Raw genomic sequence first — 25846 nt, 5'->3', positions numbered from 1 at the left:
TGAGACGCACAATCAAAAGAAAACTAAGATGACCAAACGCTTCCTTTTGCAATTTTGTGCTTGAATAAGGCTCACTTTTGGTTGACATTGTCAGAGATGTGTTAGTTTAGCAATATTTATTTGTTTATTTTTCCCCGTGGTTGTGTGTAACTGCACTGCGCCAAGATGCAGTCACGAACTGGGCAAATTGTGCATACGGTATGTACTTAATGTGGCCAGTATTTGCACAGCACAGTTCAGGATTCAACCTGTTCTGTTCTGTGACATTTGCATCACAGGGTTGGAGTCTTTCTGGGCCCACACCCAAGTGAGAGTTTCCTCTGGCTAACACAGAAGGAGAATACTGGCATTTCCTTGCCACGACTGTGCCTGACATCTGTGACCACTCAGGGGGTGCACTCCCACTCAAGATGTTACTATCTTGAATTTCACGGTGATGAAATACAGATAGAAATGTGGGGTTTCTGCAAATTTGCCATATTGGCACTTTGTTGTCATACTTAATACATCCTACATTTTGACTGACAGCTTACGACACAGTAGACCGTGTGTAGTCATTAATCACCATCATCACTCCACATTGACAGCTGTGGCCCACATGGCTGCTTATCAATGATTATCAATGAGACAAGTTAATGCTGAGATGAACACATGCATTATTATGAACTGTGACCCCCCCAGGAATATGGAATCAGATGTACTGAGCTCCGGTACGTGCTGAGTGTCGTCTGTGTGCACTATTTGCTGATGAGAGTTTACATGGATAGTCACTGATGGTGCAGTGGTACACTTGCCTGACTTTGGTGCGGGGAGTGTGGGTTCAGTTCCCACTCAGTGACGGTGCGAATGGTTGTCCATGTCTATATGTGCCCTGGGACTGACTGGTGACCAGTTCAGGGTGTAGTCCCCCTTTTGCCCGAAGTCAGCTGGGATAGGCTCCAGCGCCCCGCGACCCTAACCAGGATAAGCGGTGTTGAAAATGGATGGAAGGATATCTGACAATAAAACTCCCCGTCTCATCCTCATTCTTCTTCTGACTCCTTCCATTTTGTTTGAAGACAGATCAACTCACCTGCTGCATTTTTATCGTGCTTAAACCTGATTTGTGTGTCTACAATTAAGCAATCATTTGTTCGGGCAGCTGATGGCTGTGTTTAACTAATTGGCTATGTGTGCTAATTTGACAGTCAGCACTTTGGAATTGCAAGGAAATGACATTTTCATGTCTATTGTGTACAAGTGTGTTTAGTGTTTTGTAAATCAGTGTGTGTGCTGTTTGGCAAAAAGTGTGAGGCTAACATTGTGCTTATAGTGGTACAAATCTGGGCTGATGTTTTGCTGCTTGAGAGTAAGGGTTTAAGAATTGTGTAATACTTTTGATTTTAGTTTTTAATGCAGTCAAAAAAATAACAAACTACTAAAACAGTATACGTGTAGGAGTAATACAATTAAACACAAAAATATTGCACATCTAAAAAGTGTTAGTCTTTAATGAAGCATTGCACCTTGCACACAGTCTTATTTAGTGTGGCCTGTGTGTGTGTGATATTCACGACTTTGTCACTACTGTCTTTTATCCGGGTAATTATGCTGTGAAAATGAGCAGTGTGCAGACAGTGATACAATTGAACACGTAGTGCTCATCAGGTCCACTTTCCCCTTTGAGTGTTTAGCTTTAGACTGCTAACTAGTGGTCTTGGTGTGACTTGCAGGTTACTGTTTGAGCGCTGAATAGAGAAAAATGTTACCCTTGATGAACCTGCCGACCTTTTATAACCTCTTTAATCTCATACAATGACTCCATCGCGATGCTTACACTGGATCAAAAATAGACACTAGGTGGCGCTAGAGTATTGAAAAAGGAGCAACTTGAGAGAAGTATCCTTTGGGGCAGGCGTTCACTGAGTGATAGTTTGTGAGGGAAATTTAAGGAGCCACTCCCTTAAGACGACACAGAAAATTTTCAGCATTTTATGACACCATGGCGATTGATTTTCATTTCTTAATGTCAGCAAAATATCTTGAAATATTGCCAGCATGCGTCTCAAAATGTAGTCAACATTTAATTTAACATTTAATAGTTAATTGTGATTAAGAATAAAGAAAACAGAAATTGTGAGACACATGCTTTTCATTGGACAAATGATACTGCATGAGTGGGGTGCATGGCGAGTGTTTGTGTGTGTGTGTCAGCTACACTTTAGCCATGTGTTATCGGTAAACAAGGAGAGCTGACGTCTGGCTGCCCGTCTTATTTGGCAGACATACTGACAAGTCTGGACGTCAGTGGCCATATTTTTCACCTATGATTCATACTTTATTTGGCTTGTGATGAGGGCTGCTGCAGGCATCCGGCCGGCTTCCACTGGTCTTCTCAACCACTCCCTCATTTCTTGGCACTTGACATCTTGAAGGTCTTCCTATTTTTCCTCTTCAAGGCCTACGATGAGCTATTATCAACATGAGGAGATTAGTGCTCTCTTTTTCAGCGTCTTTCTATTAAATTCTTAATGTCACTCACTAGCCTTTTTCCAGAGAACAACACAAACATTTAGTAGCCTACAATGTCTTTTTTTGTATTAAATTAAGGGAATTTCAGACATCAGTTCATGTTTGAATTTCCTTCATAAGCGACATAAACTTTTGAAGTCAAAGTTTGCTGGCAGCTGTAAATTTGTAACACTGCTATGACACAAAATACATTGTTGTCCTCTTACAATTGGGTCATCACCAAATTTTTAATGATGCTTATCTCTTGGATGTACGCTAATTTTATTTTGTAAGATGCCTTTTTTTTTTACTGAGAATTCAGATTAAAAACTACAAATAACACCATGATACAGTCTAATAATATTTAACCTTTATTAATAATAATCTTTCCTGGAGCTGCAATTTTATCTAGATCCATGTCAAAATTCTACAAAATGTTTTAATTTCCTCAGGTGAGAGTACAATATTTAGAAATTATAAAATAACTGGTCTAAAAAGTCAAGGGTCAAGTCAACCTCTTGATATAAACATAAATTCTTCATAGAAATATAGGTGATTTTAAAATAATAATAAAGGGCAAGTAGAAAATGAACAAAAATTATATGGTGGAGGAAATGAATTAGAATAATTGAACACAGTTTATGATCTTGGCAGTAAACATAGACAAAGAGGACAGTTGAGGAAAAAAGTAACACTCTCAGTGCATCTATTGGTATTCCTATGCTAGTGTGCATTATAGTCTATGGTCACTGTTAAATACTCTGATCACAGCAGGAACATTTTAATGCTAGGATTAAAGTTAAATTTAGTCTTAGTGTGTCCACATGTGAGTTAAACAGTCACCTGACACAATCACTTATCATACATACTGATGGGACATGTTTGTGTGACAAAACCCGTGTGTGTCGTGTGTGTGTGTGTGTGTGTACGCGCATGTGAGTGTGGTTAGTGATTTGAAAGAGGCTGCCACAAGTCTGTCAAATTGCGGGATCACGATGAAAAAAAAAATCAAAAGATATTTCAACCCACAGGCCACTTGAAGTTATATTATGTGAGCAAATGTAAACGTATACAAATTAGCACTTGTGCCAGATTGTGTGTGTTCTTGTTGAAGGAACACACAGACACACGCACACACACACACACACACACACAGACACTTGATATTGCACGTCACTGAAGCAAATGAAGTATTGTCAACCACGTGCTTCGTCTTCATCGTAGTCTTCCTCTCCAATTACACATGCAAAAATCCAAAAATCTTGGTCAACGTTGAGCATTTATACAAATAGACAGGATTTGTATTAGCGGGAGACGCATGAGTGTGTGTGAAATTAATTTTGTGCTTTGGCATATTACAATAAGCATTAGGGATGGGCATTTGACTAAATTTCCTTGACGACTATGATGATTGATTCATTGCTTTCAGTATTTCATTATTATTTTAATGGGATGGGAGAAGCTTCCTCTGAATGTTCTCAACTCCTCTTTCCATGCAGATGATGTATTGAGTAGATTAAGAGGTTGCCGTAGTGTCGCTGTAGCCCAAATTTCAACAGCTTATGCCATGTTTCTCGTCACTGGAGACTGCAAACTTGTTTAGACTGAATGAACAAGACCTCTGCTGGTTGAAACATTTCAACAATCAACTCCACAACTGATCAAATTATTAAAACCATAAATCGATTATTGGGAGTTCCCCAATAGTTATTGGCGTACTGATGTAAGAAATAATTTGTCATGCTTTTATTATTACTGTAGGTTACTGTAAGTGAGGCGCATAAAACATACTGTATGTATCGTATATCAAGTTTCAAAGTTAAATTGCTGCCCTCTAGTCTAATAGTCTTAACAGATCATAACGCATCATCATCATGGAGAGTACAATACTGTACATTTACATATGGCCAGCAGCTTGTTTGTTGACAAGCCACATCACTAGGTTAACTCCGGCACAATGTCATTTGATTCGTCATAAATTCATTTAGATGTTGTAATAAAAATGGTTTACCCAGGCGTGCACAATTTACTAACATTAATTTCATCCTGTTCACATAATTGGCTCAGCCCAATCATATTCAATAAAAGATGAATAGATTCTGTACATTAGTGCTTCTCAAACCCGTGTGACGTAGCTTTAGGGTCAGCAAAATAATTTGCAATAAATTACTATGTCGTACAATTAAAAAATATGCGAATATCTAATTCAACAGTTAGCATTTGCGATCAGCATTAGCGCGCGAGCAATTACCATTTTAGGTTAAAAACAAACCAAAACACTTCCATTCAGGTCATTCATACATTATGTTACATGTACATTACACATCTAATACTGTCTTAAAAATTACCTACAGACAGACGTTACTCTGTCGTTTCTGGCAAAGTTTATCAGTGGTCCAACACTACGGCCGTCTGCAATAAATGTCTGTGTGAAACATTGGTTCCGGCAGGGCAAACATGGTTCTGGGCGGAACTTATTTTTCTTTTTTTTTCTTGGCAGAAATTCAGCGTCAACCTATTTTTGAAGTCGACCTAGCCGAGTTACTCCATTTTCCCCCCCAGCCCTAGTTAAAAGTTTAATTAAACTCTCTAGTCACTTTTTTGAAAAATAGTCCCTAAAGGGGTCGAAAAAGTCGCTAAATATACTGCCCAAATCACTATGGGATATATTCTGCCATTTACGCATCTTTTTTTGCGTGCCTGGTTCACGTAGCTTTCACTTACGCATATTCTCCCATTCACTTCATCCAGAACCACTGTGCATAAGCTGTGATTTTGCACGCAACCACCAGCGTGGCATGACTCATTGCAGTCTAAAGCTGTCTGTAAATCATGGCACATAAAGTTTTCCTGATACTTGTGAATGCCATTCAAATGCATTTGAAAACTATAGCACACTTGAAATATAAAAATACATTATGTAGCAGATGTGTCGTCGCCAGTGGGATGTGCATGCCGTTGACGTGCACATCGCTCTCTCGAAGACGCTACACTTTTAAGTAACATTTGAACAAAGCTGTCATAAAAGTGTAAGGTAATGTTAACATTTGTTTGATAAAAAATAAAATAAAACTACTCACCAATTAATGCCACCACATTTGTCAATATTCACAATTTAAAATACTCACCATTGTTCATTGTGAAATGTTCACTTCTGTTGGGTAAAAATGATATTTAATTAACTGTACTGCTTATATAGCTAGGTCAGAGAGACGTGTACTGCTTTACTATGGTACGGTATGCTAATAAGTTCCATTTGCTGTGTTATGGCCATCACATTTTCCTAAAAAAAAAAAAAAGTCTCATGAAAATTTTTTGCACCTTGTATGACATCCTACAATTGTGGCCTTGTTTTCCCAATGTATTTATTTATTTATTTTACAAATATTGTGTGACCAGGGAAACTTTGTACCTTCCACTGCACTACAGAAAATATATATACTGTATTACAAAAATAACTATTAGAGAAATCCTCTATTTCCGACAGTAGCGCATTCAGACAGAGCAAATGCTACACCCTCACCTTACTTCCAGTGGAATAAATCACACAAGGCTGAGGTAATTTAAAGGTCATCAAAAGGTATAGTGCATGTGTAATGCACATGAATTCCGTTCTACATCATGTGTGCGTGTGTGCAACACACATAATTAGTGCCAGCTCTGTGACGTAGACGACGTGAGGCCCAAATCGCTGCTGTGAGTGGCGGTAACAGCATCTCCTGCTTGAGCCTGCCTGCCCCTGTCTCTGACTTCATTTCCTCTAGCTCTGACGCAGATACCCACCCTCCCCCCACCTCTTTCCCAACATGCACACACGCACACACACACACACAGCCGAGCCTCCCCCATCTCTCATCATGTTTTTTTTCTCTCTCATTTAATTCTTGTTTTTTTTTTTTTTTAATTCAAATGCTAAGCATATACCTGAGTGGTGTCTGTCTAGCCAAGCTTCGTATCTTGCTTTCAAATTGCAAACCATGTCATGTGCTACCCTGCAGTACCGTTTTTGGAGCCTGGATGGCGCCTTGCGCCCTCTCGCCCTTTCTCTCTCCCCTCCCCTCTCTCTTTCATCACCTTCCTCAAGCCGCACACCTGTCTCCAATCAGCCCTCGTCACCACCTACATATAAGCCTGCCTGTTCCCGGAAATCCTCGCCAAAGTATTGCAGTTACTTCCAGCGGTGCCACGGCCCATTTACCTCATGTAAGCCACTCCGTTCCCTTTTTGACTCCTGTGTCTCTCCTTCTTCTCAGCGTTTTCCCCCGTGTTCCTGATCCACGTCATTCCTGCCGCCAAGCCTGCCACCTGTCCTCGCCACTGTCTGCCAACCACCTAGGACCACCTCCATTACCTTTCCTAAATAAACTGTTCATCATAATCTATCTGCCTCTCCCTGCTCTTGGGTCCAGCTCCTCTCTATATGTGACAGAATACTTTGGGCATTATGGACCCAGCAACCTCTGAGGCGCTTAAGAACGCACTCACCATCCAAGGCGCTCACATAGAAAGACAAGAAAAGACTCCAAGAAATCATGGAATCACTACACTCCTTCACGGAACAAGTATCCCTGCTTTCCTCGAAGATGCAATCCGACCTTTCTCCTGTAAGTAGTACTCCTGAGCCCGCAGCCTACGAGCCACCCCGCTTCCCGTACAAAGAACCTCATGTCCCTCTGCCCGAGCCCTACTCCGGGGACCTCGGTGCATGTAGCCAGTTTTTACTTAATTGCTCACTCGTTTTCAATCTTCAACCGTACAGTTATCCCACCGAACGATCAAAAGTAGTATATGTCACTAACCTCCTCTGTGGCAAAGCAGCAAAATGGTCCACTTCCTTATGGCACAACTCCTCCCCGGTACTCCATTCATTCGATCCCTTTTCCTCCGAACTCCGTGAAGTATTCGATCACCTCGTTCAGGGCAAAGAAGCCACCCGTCGTCTCCTCACGCTCACTCAGGGTGCTAAATCCGTAGCGGAATACTCCATTGAGTTCCGTATTTTTGCGGGTGAATGCGGGTGGGATGACGCTGCACTTAGGGGGATTTTTTTTCATACGGCCTCCCTGAACAACTCAAGATGAGCTCGTGGTCCGGGATGAGCCCTCCTCTCTCGAGGATCTCATTGCCCTTTCCATCCGTCTGGACAACAGACAGCGAGAGAGGAGGCTCTGCTTGCGCGAAATCTTTCCCACTCCGAGCACCACGCCATCAGTTTCTCACCCGCCTCCTGCAGCGTCTACTGCACTTTCGTCACTCCCTGTTGCACCCGATGAGACCATGCAAATTGGTCAAACACGTTTAGATCCACAGGAACGTCAAGCATTGTGTCATCCAGCGGCTGTGCATTTACTGCGGTCAATCTGGTCATTTTATTTCCTCTTGCCTTGTCCGACCAAAAGACCAGGCTCACCGTGAACCAAGAGCATCGTGGTGAGCCAAACCTCCGTTCCCTTTAGCTCTCCCTCCTGTATGACCGTTCCCGCTTGCATCATATTTTCTACTCCTAACACCCCCATTACTGCCCTTATTGATTCCGGTGCCAATGACAATTTTATTCATGAAGATATAATTCACTAGCTCCAAATCCCTGTCCAACCACTTCCGTCCCCAAAAAACGTCACAGCTCTGTATGGCTGAGTCATTTCCCCTGTCACCCACCAAACATTGCCTATCACGCTCCTCATTTCCGGTAATCACCGTGAAAACATTTCCCTCTTTGTCATTCCTTCCCCTGAGACCCCCTTAGTTCTTGGTATTCCCTGGCTCCAAATTCATAACCCTGCCATAGACTGGACTCCTTTATCCATCACAGGATGGAGCCCTCATTGGCATTCCCACTGTCTGCTCTCTGCCATTCCACCCTCAGAAGACCCCCCCACCCTCTGCCGCCCCAGTGGACCTCTCACAAATTCCTGAAGAGTATCATAACCTCTCCCCAGTATTCAGCAAGGACTTGGCAATCTCTCTACCCCCCCCCCCCCCCTCCGCCCCCCCCGGCCATACGACTGTGCCATTGACTTCTTGCCGAGAGCTCCACTTCCCACCAGCCGACTGTTCAATCTCTCCCGTCCGGAGAAAAAAGCAATGGAGGATTACATCAGGGACTCACTGGCTGCTGGACTCATACGACCCTCCTCGTCTCCGGTCGTGGAAAAGAAAGACACCACTCTCCGCTCATGCATAGACTACCGTGGACGACATAACTATAAAAAAATAAGTCACTGCTACCCCTGATTGACCCGTCCTTTGAACCCCTTTGCGAAGCTCAGATTTTGACCAAATTGGACCTCCAAAATGCCTACCATCTCATCCATATCCAAGAGGGGGACGAATGGAAGACCACCTTCAATACTCCTCTCGGAAATTACGAGTAGCTGGTCATGCCATTTGGCTTAAACGCTCCAATCATTTATTCATGACGTCCTCCGTGACATGCTCAACTGGTTCGTATTCGTGTACCTTGATGACATCGTCATCTTCTCCCGCTCCCCCAAAGAACATCACATGCATGTGTGCAACGTCCTCCAGGGCCTTCTGAAGAACCGCCTGTTTGGCTCCTCAGTACATTTCCTCGGCTACATCATTGCGAAAGGAAAACTACAACCGGACCCCGCCAAGATCCAAGCCATCACCTACTGTCCCATCCCCACAACCCGGAAAGAACCACAACGCTTCCTCTGATTTTCCAACTTCTACCGTCGATTTATCTGCAACTACAGCAAGGTCGCAATGCCCCTCACCAGCCTCACATCCACCAGCCCCCCCTTTCAGTGGACCCCGGCAGCCTCCCAAGCATTCAGTAAACTCAAATCCCTATTCACCAATGCTCCCATTCTGCGCCACCCTGACCCCTCCCTCCTGTTCGTGGTGGAGGTTGACGCCTCGGACTCCGGAGCTGGAGTTGTCTTCGCAGCGGAACCCCATGACCCAGAAACTACACCCCTGTGCTTTTTCCCCCCGTCGCCTATCCCCTGCGGAGAGGAATTATGACGTCGGCAACCAAGAGCTGCTGGCCATAATTTGGGCCCTGGAGGAATGGAGGCACTGGCTGGAGGGGACTGAACAGCCATTTCTCATTTGGACCAACCACAAAAACCTCCCTTACCTCTGTTCCGCTAAATGTCTCAACCCCCGACAAGCTCGCTGGTCACCATTCCTGTTCAATTTCAGTCTCTCCTTCCGTCCCGGTTCCCATAACACCAAGGCAGCTGCCCTGTCCCGTATTCACTCACCACCCTCCAGCTCAGCAGAACCCGAACCCATTCTCTCATCCTCCTGTTTCATTGGAGCAGCCAAGTGGATGATTGAGCAGGTGGTCAAGGAGGCTTAAAAGAACCAACCTGATCCCTAGACCGGGCCTCCAAACCACCTGTTTGTACCGGATTCTGCACGTTCTGAAGTCCTGCAGTCCTGAAGTCCTCTAAACTCACTTGTCACCCTGCCATCACCCGTACTACCCAGTTCATCCAGCAGCACTTCTGGTGGGCCAGCCTCATCAAAGACACCCGTGAATTCATCCAAGCCTGCTCCGTCTGCGCTCGAGGGAAGTCTTCCCATCTGCCCCCAGCTGGCCTGTTGCGCCCCTTGCCGATTCCAAGCCACCCTTGGTCTCACATCGCTGTGGACTTCATTACCGGCCTGCCCCCCTAAGAAGGTAACTCAGTCATTCTCACTATCATTGATCACTTTTCCAAATGTGTCCATTATGTGCCCCTCCCCAAACTCCCGTCCGCCCTGGAAACTGCTAACCTCCTTGTCTTGCATGTGTTCAAACTCCATGGTATCCCCATCGACATAGTCTCCAATAAAGGTCCCCAGTTTTCTTCTCAGGTCTGGAAGAAATTCTGCAAGGCGGTGGGCGCAGCAGCCAGCTTATCCTTGGAGTATCATGAGCGGGCCAATGAATCCCTGGAATCAGCTCTCCGCTGTGTGGTCGCACGCAACCCCTCCTCATGGAGTACATGCCTCCCCTGGATCGAATACACTCACAACTCCCTCACCAGCTCCGCTACCAGTATGTCCCCGTTCATGGCTTGCTATGATTTCCAACCCAGACTATTCAAAGTACAGGAGCAGCCGGTGGCAGTTCCAACCATACAGGATCACCTCCGGAGAGTCCAGGCGGTGTGGGAGGACGTCTGGGCGACGTTGGCCCGGTCTGCAGCATGTGACAAGCAGCGTTGTGGACCGTCATCGCTCCCCTACGCCCGAATACAAGGTGGGTCAATCCGTCTGGCTTTCCTCCCACTTCAGAGTCCTGTAAACTTTCCCCGTTACCAAAATCATCAATCCCACTTCCGTCCAATTGAAACTTTCACAGTCCTTGAAAATTCACCCCACGTTCCACGTTTCTTTGCTTAAGCCTGTCTCCACCTGCGCACTGAGCCCTCCGGCTGAGCCTCCTCCGCCCCCCCGGATTATTGACAACCATCCGGCCTTCACGGTGTCGCGCATCCTCGGTGAGGCCTAGGGTTAGGGGGTCCCAGTACCTGGTCGACTGGTAAGGGTATGGGCCGGAGCATCGGGCTTGGATTTCCCGGAAGCTCATCCTAGATCCCTCTCTTTTGGATGGCTTCTTTGCGGCTCACCCTGGGAAGCCTGGCAGGATGCCGGGAGGTGGCCGGTGGGGGTGTGGGGGTGGGTGGGGGTGGGGGGGGGCGTGGGGGTAATGTCATGTGTAGCGTTTTTGGAGCCTGGATGGCGCTTTGAGCCCTCTTTCTTTCATCACGTTCCTCAAGCCGTACACCTGTCTCCAATCAGCCCTCGTCACCACCTACTTATAAGCCTGCCTGTTCCCGGAAATCCTCGCCAAAGTATTGCAGTTACCGTATTTTCACGACGATAAGGTGCACTTAAAAGTCTTACATTTTCTCTAAAATGGACGGGGTGCGCCTTATAGTGCGTGGCACGCCTTGTATGCACCGAGTTCCAACATCTATAAATGTTGTTGTGTGATGAGAGCTCTGCTTGACTTCCCCCCCGCTGCTTATACAGAGGAAAAGCAGACATAAAGGGGGAAGGGTGCGTGAAGGAGGGACGCTACAGCCAAGCCCCCAGTAGGTATATAGCGTTGGGGTGTGCATTATGCAAAACATCAGTTTGGCTAAGGACCCCGCTGAAAATGGCACCTACGAAGAGACGAGTTTATGAAGCACAGTTTAAACTGCAAGCTGTCAGTTACGCGGAGGAACATGGGAATCGAGCAGCCGCGAGAGAATTCAAGATCAACGAATCCATGGTTCGCAAGTGGCGGAAGCAGGAAGACGAAGCTGAGTTTCCGCGGAAACAAGGCGAGGTGGCCCGAGTTGGAAGAGCAATGGATTAATGAGCAATGAACAGCCGGGAGAAGCGTCTCTACAGTCACCATTCGACTGAGGGCAATAACACTTGCAGAAGAAAGGAAAATCGAACATTTTCAACGAGGTCCGTCTTTGGGGCTTTCGTTTTATGAAACGGCGCCATTTATCCATCCGGGCAAGGACTACCGTGGCGCAGCAATTTCCGGCAGATTACAAGGAAAAGCTGGCGTGAGAGCGATGGATGACAGATGGCGAACACAGCTTTACTAAGACTAGGAGGCAGCGCCTGGTGAGTTAACGCCACCATATGTGAATGGATTGTGGATGCTTGGGCTAACGTGTCTGTTTACACTGTTGTTCGAGCTTTCGTAAAAGCCGGCATTTCTGAGGAGCCGCACGGCAACGAGACTGACTCCAACGAGTACTAGAGGGAACCTGGCGTGTTTGATTATTAACTTGCCCAGCTGTTCATTTCAGATACAGAAGATGAGGACTTTGATGGATTTGTGGATGAGAATTGATAAAAAAATAACGTGAGTACATTGTTAAATACTTCAATAAAGCACAACCGAACTCAGTTTTTCTCCCACTGGCTTTTTATAAACATTGTTTTAGCGTGCATGCATGCTACCGTATGTTTTAAGCTAGCGTATGTTTTACCATGTCTGCGCCCAATAATGTGCCTTGTGTGTGTTAAATATATGTAGTGTACTGACTAAAATGTGTTGAACTGAATTTGTTTGAATTGCTGTTGTGAAAACTAGTTAAGTTTGTTTGGTTCTTTGTGTGGATGGATACTGGGGTGTCCTGTGTTCCGAGGGGTCTGTGAACATTTCAGGGTTTTATTTTTGTTTTTAATGATTGATTGAAAGGGTGGTGCGTCGAATGGGATTGGGGGAAGGAGGTGGGTCATGGGGAGGAAGAGCGGGAGATGCGGCGGGGGAAGAAGAGTTTTTTTGAGGCTCTGCTTGCGCGAAATCTTTCCCACTCCGAGCACCACGCCATCAGTTTCTCACCCGCCTCCTGCAGCGTCTACTGCACTTTCGTCACTCCCTGGTTTTTCGACGCGAATGTATTTACTGTTTCAACGCGAACGGATTTTTGACTGTTTTCAACGCGAACGGATTTACTCTTTCAACGCCACGGGTCCTGCCTGCTGAACGCCACGGGTCCTGCCTGCTAAACGCCACGGGTCCTGCCTGCTCAATGCCACCGGGCTGCCGCTTCGACGCTACGGGATCCAGTCGCTGTGCCTACTGAAGCGTTTTGAGGGCGCGTTCCTACGGCAATCGGTTTGGGTTTCTTTTCCCCAGTGAACTGAGGGTTCAACGGTTTTGTGAGTACTGCCAGTGAGGGCTACATGTGGTGGCTCGTCCGGGATTGTTATTGTTCACTAGTGTATTTGTGAGCAAAGAGAAAAAAAAAAAAGAAGAAGAAATTCGGTCAATGTTGACCGGGGTTGTAATAGTACTGTAATCACAATACTGAGTGTGTTTTGTGTGACTGGTTTTGAAAAAAAAAAAAAAAAAAAAACCCTCAAAACTCAAAACAAAACATGGAGTCCGAACAAATAATCAAATGGTGTGACGACAAAGGTATTGATGTTAAGAATTCTATTGTGCTTAGTGGGGTTTCTCTTGATGTTACTGATGAGAACATTCATAAGGTACTTGATGAAGTTACAATTTTTGACTAAAATCAGAGGACGGTGTCTAACACGCACAAACAACAAGCAGTCCGTATTAGTTGAGACCACAGATGACATGACTAAAACTGACTTACCTGAACAGTTGGTTGCTGGGGACCCGTCAGACTTGTGGGTAGTAAGTGTCCCTGATTTTCAGACTTTCCATGTGACTAGTGACAAAAGAGGTTTCCAATCCAAACTAGTATCATTCTTAGCCAGTGAAGGAAAGACTTTAGATGATGTGACAGGTTTGCTTAAGACCACGCCTGCCCCACCCGCTGTTCCTGACTTGAACACAGAGCTTGTCAATGCCATCTCTTTGCTTGTGGAAAAATGTCAAGCACCGCCTACGGACGGACAAGGCTATCGTAAACTTCGCTTCTTCTCGGGCATAAAGCCAATGCTACCTGGAGAAGAGGAGTGTGACTCTTGGGCGGAACAGACCACCCACCTGCTGGATGAGTGGCAATGTTCTGATGTTGTCAAGAAACAGAGAATCGCTGAAAGTCTCAAAGGGCCTGCAGCAGATATTGTCCGGGGTTTAAGAGTCACTAACCCCAGTGCCACTGCCAATGAGTATTTTAAGGTCCTAGAAACAGCTTTTGGGACCACAGATAGTGCAGCTGATCTCATGGTAAAGTTCCGTAACACATTCCAGCAAGAAACTGATAAGTTGTCAGGATACTTACTCAGGTTAGACAAACTGCTGCACGCTGTTCATCGGAAAGGTGGGATCGACGTCACTGACATGAACAGGACACGCATCGAGCAAATTGCTAGAGGTGCTCTCACTCATGATCTTGCTGCACTTCGTATAAGGATGACTTACAAGCTAAAGCCCGCTCCAAGCTTCACAGAGCTCCTTCGTGAGGTAAGAGAAGAAGAGGGGATGGTTCTTGAAAGAGAAAGAGTGAAGAATGTTGTTTCTTCATCTGCGGTTAAGTGTGCAGGTTGTGCCACGGCGTCAGTGGTGTCAAAACAACCAGAGTCTGCACCATCAGTAGCTGTTGGAGTGGAGACCGACCATGACATAGAGAGTCTGAAGAAGGAAATTCAGGGGCTTAAAAGTGATATTGCACGTCTGCTATCTGTCTCTGTCGCCACATCAGAAAGTCCACCACAGCATGCAATCCAGAACCACACTCAAAAAGCTGCTGTAAAATATGCAAGTGGGAAAGAGAGAACTCCCAGATTTCAATATGGTGGAGATGTTTTTTGCTACAAATGTGGTGAAGATGGTCATTTTCAGCGGGAGTGTGAAAACCCAGAGAATCTCCGAAAAGTAAATAAGCGTCTCCTGAAAGCAAAACAGCTGATGGGAAACTTCCCAGGAACTCAGTAAAGGAACGGCCTGATGCTCTGGAGAGAACACGTTCCACAAAGTGTGATACGCTAAAAGAAAGCAAGGCTGATTTGCCAGAGGGTTTAATTGGACCTAGTTCTGTTCCTGTACAAGTTGAGGGCATCTACGCCAAAGCTTTGCTTGATAGTGGGTCCCAAGTTACCCTGCTGTACCGCTCCTTTTATGACAAGTATCTGAAACACCTGCCTTTGACCCCTATTGAGTGCTTGGAGATTTGGGGCCTCAGTGCAGACCGATATCCATATGATGGTTATATGTGTTTGAAACTGAGTTTGCTGGAGATGTAGTGGGTCTAGCTAAGACCATAGAAACACTTGTGCTTGTGTGTCCAGACCCAGTCATGAAAGGTGAGATTTCTATTGTGGTTGGCACAAACACCTCCATAGTTCGTAGCTTATTTCATTGCTGCAAGACAAAAAACGGAGATCATTTCTTACATAACATGTCTGTTCACCCAGCAATAAAAGAGGCTTATGAGAAGTTTCGGAGCACCCCAGATGACACAGCTGACCTAAAAAGAGGAACAGTCTGGTTCACTCGAGAGAAGCCCTTAGTGCTGTCTCCTGGTGGCGTTGCAAAAGTGGTTGGCGTGCCAAAATTTGCGGGGGGGTTTTCTGGTCATGCTGTTCTTGTAGAACACCCAGAGGAGGGTTACTTCCCTGAAGAACTGTTCGTGATGCCTGTTGTTGATAAAGCAAGCGCTGTTCATTGTCGTCGTATCACAGTAACTTTGAGAAATGTATCAAATCATTCTGTGACATTGAAACGTGGTATGCAAATTGCTCATTTGCACAGGGTGGATGTAATAAATGCAGTCCCTGAAAAGAAGTCATCTAAGACGTCCACATCTCAACTATCCCCCTCGTCTTTCAACTTCGCAGATTCTCCTGTGCCTCCTGAGTGGAAGGAGAGGCTGTGTCAGAGAATGATGGAAAGGAAAGAGGTTTTCTCCTGTAGTGAGTTTGACGTTGGTTGTGCAAAGAGCACACAACACAGCATTCGAGTGACGGAGGACAAACCATTCAGAGAACGCTCTAGACGCTTACCTCCAAAGGATTTGGAGGATGTGAGAAAACATTTAAATGCTTTGAAAGAAGCTGGAATAATTTCAGAGTCTAGAAGCCCCTATGCGTCACCTATCGTTGTGGTCCGCAAGAAAAATGGGACCATACATATGTGCGTGGATTACAGGACATTAAATAGGAAAACAATTCCTGACCAGTATAGAGTCCCACGTGTGGAGGATGCCCTGACATGCCTGAGTGGTAGCAAATGGTTCAGCGTGCTTGATCTCCGAAGTGGCTACTATCAGATCCCTTTATGTGATGCTGACAAAGAAAAAACGGCATTTCCCTGTCCGGCAGGATTTTATCAATTTGAGAGAATGCCACAAGGCATCTGCGGAGCACCAGCCACGTTTCAGCGTATCATGGAAAGGACGGTTGGTGATATGAATCTGCTGGAAGTGTTAGTGTACCTTGATGATGTCATTGTTTTCGGGAGAACATTGGAGGAACATGAGCAGCGCCTTCTTAAAGTGCTTGACAGATTAAAGGAAGAGGGACTTAAATTATCTTTGGATAAATGTCAGTTCTGCTGTCCCTCTGTAACCTATCTTGGGCACGTCGTTTCTAGCATTGGCATTGCTACTGATCCTTCAAAGATCGAAGCTGTGAAGTCGTGGCCACGCCCAGAAAACATCACTGCTCTCTGTTCTTTTCTTGGGTTTTGCGGATACTACCGACGGTTTGTGAAAGATTTTTCCAGAGTCTGTCATCCGCTCAATCAGCTACTGCAGGGCTGCATTGTGACTGGAAGGCCAGGAGGAAAGACTAAAATGGAAAAGAACAACAAAGAGAAAGAGAACTCAAAAACAGACATGAAGACAACAGAGTGGTAACACCCCTCAGAGCCGTTTGGGGCAAGGTGGAATGAAGACTGTGAGAAAGCTTTTGAGACATTAAAGGTCAGTCTTACAGAATGACCTGTCCTAGCAATCACAAACCCAAATCTGGGTTTAGGAGCCTCTCTCCGTCAGAAAAAAATTATCCCACGCATAAACTTGAATTTCTGGCTTTAAAATGGGCTGTCACTACCAAGCTGCATGATTATCTCTACGGAGTCAAGGTTGAGGTTCACACAGACAATAACCCGTTAACATATGTCTTAACCACCGCTAAGTTGGACGCAACAGGACATAGATGGTTAGCGGAGCTATCAATGTATGATTTCAGCCTGAAATATCGCTCTGGAAAACAAAACATTGATGCAGATGCATTGTCACGGCGTCCTCATGCTGACAGCGATGTGTCTGGTGAAGAGGAAGTGTCCATGTCTCCTACCAGTGTCCAAGCTGTCTGTCACATGTCGTCAATTAGAACACCTCATCCTCACCGTTGCAGAGCTGTGGATCTCCTGGGCTCATCCAAGCATGCTGTACCCAGAGCTTATTGTAGTGTGTCTTCTGTAAGCACTCAGGCACTGCCCCAAATGTCTTTAGCTGACATCTCACATTCTCAGCAGGAAGACCCATGCATCGGAGAAGTGTGGTGTGCTGTTGTGCAGAACTTTGCGGACCGGGCTAACAAACAAAAACATCCGGATGTGTCATTGTTGTTAAAAGAGTGGGAAAAGTTAAAGGTCAAGGACTCTGTACTGTACCGAATCAGTAAGCCTCCCAACAAACCAGTTCGACAACAACTCTTACTCCCACAGAAGTTCAGAGAAACTGTTCTTCAGTCTTTGCATGACCAGTCAGGTCACATGGTGCGAGAGAGATTTTACTGGCCTCGTATGAAAACACAGGTTGAGACGTATTGTAAAAATTGTCCAAGGTGTATTCAGAGGAAAACACTGCCCAAGAGAGCTGCTGAGTTGTCACATCTTACCAGTGAGGGGCCGATGGATCTTGTCTGTATGGATTTCTTGACAATTGAGCCTGACTCCAGAAACATTTGTAATGTGCTTGTAGTTACAGATCACTACACACGTTATGCTCAAGCTTTTGCGACTAAGGATCAAAAGGCGTCAACAGTTGCTAAGGTCCTGTGGGAACAATATTTTGTCCACTATGGTCTACCGAAGCGAGTACACTCGGATCAAGGCAGAGATTTCGAGAGCCGCCTCATTCATGAACTGTTGAGTATGCTTGGTATAAAGAAGTCTAGAACCACACCCTACCACCCGCAGGGTGACCCGCATCCTGAGCGTTTCAATAGAACTCTTCTCAACATGCTCGGTACTCTTGATGCACAGGATAAAAGTAAATGGAGTAAATACATCAGTCAGCTGGTGCATGCATACAACTGCACGCTAAATGAGTCAACAGGCCACTCGCCATATTTTCTCATGTTCGGTCGAGGGGCTAGACTGCCAGTAGATATGGCATTTGGAGTCTCAAGTGATGGTACATCCACCAAGTCCTATCTGAAATACGTCAAAAACATGAAACGAGAATTACAGACTGCCTACCAGCTCGCCGAGAGCATGGCTAGAAAAAAAAATAAAGGGAACAAACAACGCTACGATCAGAGAGTTCGTTTCTGTCCATTAGTCTCTGGTGACAGGGTGTTAATCAGAAATCTTGGACTGCAAGGAAAACACAAGCTAGCTGATCGTTGGAAAACTACACCATACGTTGTGGAGAGTCAACTCTCTGGTTTGCCTGTGTTCAAGTTGAAGGCAGAGAACGGACAAGGCTCTAACAAAGTATTGCACCGAAATCGCATTCTGGCCATTGGACAGGAAGTGAAATTGAATGTGGAAAAGAACGAAGATACACGTCAAAGCAAAAGGAGAGCCAGCAAAAGACTCAAAGCAAAGAGGGCTGATAATCTTTGTGGTGTACCAGCGCTTGATCATGTTGAAAAGATTGAGTCTGCATCTGACTCAGAAGAGGATGAAATGGGTGTGTGGTATGATTATCACTCCATATGTGAGTCAAGACAACCGGAAGCTCAGGAAACTGTTCAATCAGAACCTGTCAGCATGGATTTGGATCAAGTTGTCCCTCCCAATTAACCAAGAGATGGATGAGGTTACAGTTGAGGCATCTGCGGCAACAGATGACGATGGATCCGTAGTGCAAGATGAGACTTTTGAAAGTACTGTTGATACTGGAAGGGACACTGAAGCACAGACATTCGATGTAACGACTGCGAGACAAGACAGTGTTACAGAGAGTTCAGACGAGGCACGACGGCCTCAAAGACTGAAAAGGGTTCCTACCCGACTAACCTATGACTTGTTAGGGAGTCCAAGCTCTGTGGCAGTTATTACTCATACTGTCTCTCTAGCTAAGGTTGATGATAAGACAGATGGCTTATCTCCATCACCTTTGAGGTACAAGAGCACTTTTTATAAGTGGATTGGTTTGAGAGGGGAGTGTTTATCCTGTTCATAAAAGGTTATGTTGTTATACATGTCATGAGGGCATGACCAGTTTTTTTTTTGGGGGGGGAGAGTAGTGTACTGACTAAAATGTGTTGAACTGTATTTGTTTGAATTGCTGTTGTGAAAACTAGTTAAAAGTTTGTTTGGTTCTTTGTGTGGATGGATACTGGGGTGTCCTGCGTTCCGAGGGGTTTGTGAACATTTCAGGGTTTTATTTTTGTTTTTAATGATTGATTGAAGGGGTGGTGCGTTGAATGGGATTGGGGGAAGGAGGTGGGTCATGGGGAGGAAGAGCGGGAGATGCGGCGGGGGAAGAAGAGTTTTTTTGGGGGTCTGGACCTGGTTTTTCGACACGAACGGATTTTTGACTGTTTTCAACGCGAACGGATTTACTCTTTCAATGCCACGGGTCCTGCCTGCTGAACGCCACGGGTCCTGCCTGCTCAACGCCATGGGTCCTGCCTGCTCAACGCCACCGGGCTGCCGCTTCGACGCTACGGGATCCAGTCGCTGTGCCTACTGAAGCGTTTTGAGGGCGCGTTCCTACGGCAATCGGTTTGGGTTTCTTTTCCCCAGTGAACTGAGGGTTCAACGGTTTTGTGAGTACTGCCAGTGAGGGCTACATACAGAAATAAGACCCCGTAACTGAGACTGCGCCTTTTAACACGGTGCGCCCTGTGGTCGTGAAAATACGGTACATCCAGCGGTACCACGTCCCATTTACCTCACATAAGCCACTCTATTCCTCGTTCCCTTTTTGACTCCTGTGTCTCTCCTTGTTCTCAGCGTTTTCCCCCGTGTTCCTGATCCACGTCATTCCTGCCAGCTGCCTGTCCTCACCACAGCCTGCCACCTGTCCTCGCCACTGCCTGCTAACCCACCTAAGACCACCTCCATTACCTTTCCTAAATAAAACGTTCATCATAATCTATCTGCCTCCGCCTGCTCTTGGGTTCAGCTCCTCTCCATACGTGACACAACATTCTCTTTCATTCATAATTGTGCTGGTAGTGTAGTGGACGTGCAATCTTGTAAGTTAAAAAAGAAGCCTAATACCTCACAAAAACGTAATTGTGCGTTTCTTAAGGATTACCTAGCTACACAAATTTAAGGAAGTTATCTGTATTTATTTACAATATATATATTTATTTATGTATTTATTTATCTATACATCCATCCATCCATTTTCTGAACCGCTTACCCTCGCTAGAATTTATTTATATTTATAAGAACATACATCTATAGAGTATGATATTGAACAACACAAAACTATAAATTTAATGCTGGATGCAGAATCCACCATATCCCATAAGGCCTCACGATGCAGAAAACAGTGCCTCAGAGAGGATGTATCACCCTACACCAAAGTTAGCTGCCGTTATCCTTCTTACGTTGCCATAAAAGGCAACCCTTCGCTTGATCAGCCTGTTTCCTGTTGACGAGCCTGCGCTGCCTGCAACTCTGCTGCTAGTCATATTAGTTAGATCATGCATCATGCATGTAATCCGTGTAACCCTTACACCCCCCAATTAGAATGTCAAGCATGCAGCATCTTGCATCTAGTGCAGTCACAAAACAATAACCCCAACAGTGAAATACTTTTTGGTAAAATTATTATTTATTAATTTCATATTCCTGTGCTAACCTCTTAAATTCTATGCAAAGTCAATTTCAAAATGAATCTAATTAGTAAAATAACATTGTAATATCTAAACTTGATTTGAACACTGAACCTCAGAACTGAGAGGATGACTTGCTAAAACTACTGTTGCTGCCTGTTTTATAATGTACTGTGCTATTAAATGTCTACTAAATGTTTGGTTTCATGGCATAAATCAAGGCATCCGCATTATTATCCTTTATCACTAAATGGTTTCTTCATATTTGTCATCCACAAGTGTGTACTATTTTTTTTTTAATTATAGCAACATTATAGGCAGAATTGTGGTACTAGTGTGTGCATTTTGTGTCCTATTCTGTCAAGTAAAAAAAAAATAAAAATCGAGAGACCTTACTAACACAGTATACCACAAAGAGGAGTAGAGCCAGGCAAACTGACTGTTACGTAATGTCAGATATACTGTTGCTGACAAGAGGGAGAAGTGTAAGATGAATGCCTCTCATGTCCTAATGGCGACTTTGCAGTAAAATCCAAACAAAGATGTTGAGAACATTGAATTATAAACAAAGATGTCATCTTTTCTCTGGGGCCTGTGCGTGTGTCTTCTCTGGGTGTGTTTCATTTACTCCAGTATGACAGCCACTCTTACAAGGCAGCTACTTTAATGATGTGATCTGATTTGTATTTCCATTAACCTAAATTATGTACTTATCTCACATTTGTCCTAATGGATCGCGGTGCACAGTGACGTCCATTGACGTCACAGTGAGATGATCCGCAGTACAGTCGCATGCAAATTTGTCCACGTCGGCGTTTGTGGTGTAAATGTAGAACTACTTCTTCTTCTAATGATTGCATTTTCAGACAAATGAAGAGTGATCTGCCACTTGGTTGTCGAGCTAGTTAAGAGCCAAGCTGTGAAGATGTGCATAGCTTCCTCAGCCCCCCAGGGACCCTGTATTTTCATGGGCCTGCCTCTGACGTCAATGCGCCGGCTGTCCTGTGGATTGTCAGAACAGACTATTCAATTGGGGGGAGGGGACTGCATGTCTCTGTGGTGTGTGTGGGCGTGTGTGCATGTGTGTTTTGCGTTTTGTGTGTGAGAGTGCCTGTATGCCTCTATGACCATGCACCTCACATCTCAGGCCTGTGTGCGTGTGTATCCAGTGCACAAAAAAAGCACCTAGATTTCCTTGAATTGCAAATGTACTTAAGTGGATAAGGTCGGTAATAAGGGGGTAGGGGACAAATGTGAGTGTGTGAACAAGCACACACGTCTGGGCATGCTGGGAGACAGAGGTTGTAGTCATCAGGAGAATGTTTGTTCAAAAACAGCCGAGGGGGCAGAACGTTTCATCATGGCTGCCGACCACTTTGAGTCAGATGGTGATCCCACTGTGGACGCGAGTGCTGCTACGACCAGAGGAACGACTCTATACATATGACAGACAGACAAACATATTGTAGATAGATATTGTACTGGCGATAGATAGATCATGATTTATGCCATATAGTAAAACACCATCCTTAAAAAAACACTAATGTGACTAACTCTCGTTGGCCCTTTTTTAAGAGCTTTGGATGACTTCACTGGGGGATCAGATAGGGAGTTGTGGCATCTCTTGTGATCTCCCCACATTTCCCTGTAGGTTATTCATCCAGAACCGTTTCACATAAACTCATGAACAGCCAGTCACAAACTTTACAGGGAACATTTTAAATCATTTGTTTTCTATTTGAATCCAATGAATAAGCTATTTGAAAGCCAGAAAGAGCTCTTCATCTATTTTTTTTTTGTTTTTAATCGATATCCTGCTTCGAGTCACTGGGAGTGTTGGGGTTTTCTCATCTGACTTCAGTGCAGACAGCGTGAGTTTAATTCCCACTCAGTGACGGTGTGAATGTGTGTGTGAATGGCGGTCATTCAATGTGCCCTGTGACTGGTGACTAGCCCATGGTGCACTCAGTCGAACGGTGACTGTGGAGACGCTTCTCCCGGATGTTCTTTGCTCATTAATCCATTGCCCGAGTTGTTCTTCCAACTCGGTCCACCTCGCCTCGTTTCCGCGGAAACTCAGCTTTGTCTTCTTGGCGAAGGTCGTTTTCCTGCTTCCTCCACTTGCGAACCATGGGTTCGTTGATCTTGAATTAATCTTACTCGATTCCCATGTTCCTCCGCGTAACTAATAGCTTCCAGTTTAAACTGTGCTTCGTAAGCGTGTCTCTTCGTAGATGCCATTTTCGGGTGTCCGTAGCCAAACCGATGATGTTTTGCACAATGCACACCCCGGCACTATATACCTACAGGGGACGTACTTTTAGCATCCCCCTTCCCCCTTTAATGTCCGCATGCTGTCCTCAGTCACGTCCGCCTTCCTCTATATAAGCAGCGTGTCGGCAGGAAATGCTCCCCGTCAGTCAAGCGGAGCGCTCACCAAAGTCACACAATAACATTTACAGATTTTGGAACTCATAAGGCGCGACACATTATAAGGTGCCCCCCGTCCATTTTGGAGAAAATTGAAGACTTGGTCGTGAAAATACGGTACTGTATAAAGATAAGTTAACCATTGGGAAACAAAAGTATAACTACTCAATGTTAGCAAAAATTTCCACAAGACACGTAACACAGGGGGAACTGGAAACCGTTTATTGTCTTAGCATGTTCTCAGCTACATGCTTTTTACGTTAAGCATCTGCTTGATTGAATTAATTTTTTTTCTGCATTGTATTATTTATGATGATTAAACCACATTTTTTTGCTATTAGTATTTTTCCTGTAAATTGGTGGAACTTCAAATTGTACCATTTTAAAGCATTCATTCAACTTGGTATTAAGGACACTGAATATGTTTGTAGGTTGCATTTAGTTGCATATGGAGGCAAATTGTTAAAAACAACTCAGTACGATGCAGTGCAGTTCTAAAAATAAATATGTTAATTATTATTACCTCTCTGACTGTCTCAAGCAAAACTAAAGTGATACACTGACTTGCAAGGTTTTCAAGTTACGAGCCATTGCTTGGCCGACTTTTTGTTGTGGCTTGCGAACAAAAATTTAGGATACGAGTGCTAGATGGTAGCAGCGAACACAACTCAACTTACTTCACAACAAGCAGCAGTGTGGCCAGTGACCAAGTCATGCACACCAGAAGGAGCATGGGCTGGAACAGATGAATGGAATTTACATTATTTTCAATGGGGCAACAGATTAGAGACAACAATGTTTTGAGGTACGTGGTCATGTAATGAATTGAACCCGTCACTCAAGGCACCATTGTATATTATTTATAAAGATAGTTTTGTTTACCACCAATCCCTCATACTTTTTTAACCTTCTCCCTATATTGAACATGTAAAATTAATATTTCATATGGAGCTGGCTTTTTTGCCACGCTTAGATTTGCCAAATTGCACCATTAATAAAATGGGGGAAAGATTTACAGCAATGTACCTTTTTACACTGCTTTCTCCAGTGGAAGTGAAATGCGACAGAATGCGTCAGAGAATTCATTATGTTCTACAGTACGTGACCTCTGAATGCTGGTGATTGATAGCGCAAATGCTGACGTAACCTGCCGCCGCTTCCACACCTTCCTCTCTGACTCTTGATATGATCAGAATGTAGCGCTGCGGCACAGAGGGTTTACGCTGGATCCTGTTGCGTGACCACTCTGGTGAGCTGCTGAGGTGCACTCAGTGCTAATAAGTCAAATGCACATCTTTGAATGCTGGGCAGATAGGGAGATCTTTTCATTTTGGACACCAGGATCTGTTCACAAAATATTCGATTATTAGATTGGAACCATTTCACCTCAAATAAATATTTAACAAATGTTCATTACTTTAATATTGTTAGTTCTGTATGGTAGATGCCAAAATTGTTGGGAGCAATTCATAGGCATGCAGAAAAAAAAGACTAGACCCTCTTGCAGTTGTAAAGTTTTACATATGAGGACATAAAAAACAAACAAAAAAGAAAATAACTGCCTCTCTAAGGTCATTACTAAGCATTGAGTCAACACGAAGGCGCAGGCCAACAAATAGCTTAAACTTCCACACTTAGCGAGGCCTTCACACTTACACTTGCTTAACTTGTCACACACTACTTGACGTTCATTTAGGGTTAGTGTGTGATTGTATTTGTCCTGATATGTAAAACCTTGGGCTTGAAAGAGGGGATTGGTGATTCTTTTCCATTCTTTTATTTCAGAAGTGTGTATCAAACTGGTTGCACTTCACATTAATCAGTACCCAATAAGTATCTCTCAGTTTGAAAAAGGTTGGTGAACCCTGGCATAAGGTAACTGCACTAGTAATTCCGTGATTTCTGCCTCTTCTTGAATGACGAGATACTATGATTTCATTTCAACAAGGTTTTGTTGACTATAATACAATTAAACTGAGTTGTGCAGTCAGGCCTTTAGGAATCTCCTGATTCATTAGTTTATGCCAATACAATACTGTAATGTACTGTATTGTGTATGAAAGTACAACTGGAGCCTTGAGAGTAGCACGAGGCCTTTAGTGAAGCCATAACTCAAGTCGATTGTTATTCACGTCACACAAAAGACCTTTATATGGAATCTCTTGTTAGATAAGAGACAACTTAGACCTTGGCAAATCGAATATTTAGACTAACACTCCACGCATTCTCACGCCATCGACTGAATGTCTCGTTCACCCAAAGGCTGGATTCAAACTGCACGGAGTGCCCTATTCCTATTTAGTTCTTATATACTATATTCTGTACATTCAGATGTCCAAATTGCAACAACACAGGTGTCAACAAACGGCAGACACACAGAGTAAATAAATAATAAATAATAGTACAAATATTAAATATTACATACTGTTTAGTTGGCCTGGACTGATGCTTCCTCTATTGGTTTAGATGAGCATAACCTCACTATTACTGCCATTTTTTTGTTAGGTAATGTTCTACGCACCTCTTATGTACTGCATTTAGACCATACTTAATGGTCTATTCTTTC

General features: G+C 44.4%; 1 protein-coding gene and 1 long non-coding RNA gene across 5 annotated transcripts in view; both read left to right on the top strand.

The window, feature by feature from the left end:
- Nucleotides 1-25846, top strand: part of pde10a (phosphodiesterase 10A) — a 96990-nt gene that overhangs the window by 4543 nt on the left and 66601 nt on the right. The gene's annotated exons all lie outside the window — the stretch shown is intronic.
- Nucleotides 11153-20160, top strand: LOC133485436 (uncharacterized). The gene is made up of 2 exons (XR_009790690.1): nt 11153-12322; nt 20018-20160. It is a non-coding gene; the product is annotated as an uncharacterized LOC133485436 (long non-coding RNA).

This window comes from Phyllopteryx taeniolatus, chromosome 11, assembly GCF_024500385.1.
Source record: "Phyllopteryx taeniolatus isolate TA_2022b chromosome 11, UOR_Ptae_1.2, whole genome shotgun sequence".
NCBI lineage: Eukaryota > Metazoa > Chordata > Actinopteri > Syngnathiformes > Syngnathidae > Phyllopteryx > Phyllopteryx taeniolatus.
This window is presented reverse-complemented; position numbering and strand designations above follow the sequence as displayed.